Source organism: Cynara cardunculus (genome assembly GCF_001531365.2).
Source record: "Cynara cardunculus var. scolymus isolate 2C chromosome LG 12, CcrdV1, whole genome shotgun sequence".
In the NCBI taxonomy this organism is placed as follows: Eukaryota; Viridiplantae; Streptophyta; class Magnoliopsida; order Asterales; family Asteraceae; genus Cynara; species Cynara cardunculus.
Window position 1 is genome coordinate 5555951 of NC_037539.1, and position 2170 is coordinate 5558120.

Genomic DNA, 2170 nt, shown 5'->3' on the forward strand with positions numbered 1-2170 from the left:
GGGATGAACGGGTTTAAGAGTTTTAAGAGTTTAAGAGTTTAAGAGTTTTTAAGAGTTTTAGCCAAATGCATTATAATATAGTATAGATATAGAATTTTGTACATGTTCGATAAATGAGATTATTAGTTAGTTATGTCCGATAAAAAAAACTTCATTCATAAGTTTTGTGATTCTTTTTTCGACGAATTTACTGATAGATTTTAGGTTTTTCGATGAAAAATGGCCGCCGAAAATTAGCCAACTTTTTTTTTTTGAGTTTATTTTAAAAAAATTTAATTATATTAAGAAACTATAGATAAAAATTTTATAAGACTTGAATTAAATGACGGAAGTGTCCACTAGAAATCCGCCGAAAATTTAATTTAATTTTTAAAATTATTAGGATCCGAAAGCCCGAGCCAGTGATGAATCCCTAGGAAGAGAGGATTATTGAATTCCTCCTCCCTTCAGTCCAGTTTGAACCCGTCCTTGTAACGAACACCTTCGTACTGCAAGGCTTTGCTCTGCCCTTCCATTAGAATCCACTCCGATCGGAAGAGCAGCTAGTCCAATGTCTTGAGCAGCCGAGATATTGAAGAACGAACATTTGCTTGAATTCCTTGTCCCTAGCAGTTATCCACTGGAATTTTCCTCCTAAAATAGTCAGTTTTCTAGTAGTGAATTAAGAGATTGAGATGATGATTACTTTAATCAAGGGTAAAATTGTCATGGAATTAATGATAAATTATAATAATTACACAGTTTAAAATTGTGTCTTTTCATATTGTGGACATTTATTTTAGGGGGAAAATTAGTTGATAAGTTAGATGATAATTTAAAATGACGTGTTTGAAAAATATTTAGAAAATATAAGATACATAATTGGAAAAAAAAAAGTGAAACTAAAACCCTTATGGCTTGTTTTTAAAAAAACTAACTTATTACTGATCAAAGAGAATTTTTCAGTAAAATAATAACTTATTACCAACCAAAGGTTTAACAGCTTTCTTATCTTTAGTGTTTAGTGTTTAGAGTTATAGATACGTATAATGTATGTATATATTTGACTCTCAAATGCGTTTTTTATCAGCCCTAGAAGTGATTTGTGTTCTCAGAGGGTGCTTCATGACAACCGTAAACTCAACCTTCTTGGAGAGATCAACATCATAACCTCATTTGATCTGTTTGAATAATATGATACCCTAAAAAGATATTCCTTTCGGATGGACTTCAGATAAAACCATTCAAATCAATTTCCATAGCTAATAAAAGCTATATTACAGAATACCACTACAATTAGGTTTGGATGTTGATACTAATGGTCCGTTTGGTTTGCAAGATTTGGATTTGGATTTAGATTCAATTTCGATCATGCGTTTGGTTTAAAGAAAAATCTGAATTTCACAAACATTTGATTTAAAAATCTCATGGAGGTAATTGTATTTAACGAGATTTAATAAGATTTATTTGTGATAATGTTTAAAATGTGTTCAAAAATTCATTTTGTAAATATCTATAAAAAACAGAATTTTAATCAATAACTAATAATTATTTAAATATAAATAATAATTGATAATTAAAAATTAAAAATTATTTAATTATTAATACTAATGAATAGTAATCAATGATATAATTGCAAAAAATGGTAGAAATAAGAAAACTTTAATAGTTTATTGAAATGATACTTCAACTACCGTTCAATAAGTTAGCTTATTGAAACGGTATTTCAAATACTATTTGAATAAATTAGCTTCAGATCATTTAGACAAAACTCTTAAAAATCTAAAAAAAAAAAACTAATTTATCTATTTATGAGTCCAAATCACCTGATGACACTGCTTAGATTTGAAACTTATTTTCCAATAACGATAACATTGAGCATAATATAATACTAGAAGCGTACTTGTAGAATGCAGCGAGATACATCGTGATTTTAATATTTCATTTTGTTCTTTATCTCAGTCGATGTTATAATATGGTTTTATATGATTTTGAGAAAGCGATGATGTTTTTATTTTTGAATAAAATATATGTTTGAAGATATCATAAAAATTTAACAAAAATATATCGATTTTAGTATCAAATTAACTATTTGAAATTCTCCATTTTTTGTGTAATTTTTTAATTTATTTTTTTATAATTTAATTTATGTACAATAACGAAGTAATTTTATTTGGTTTAATAATATAAT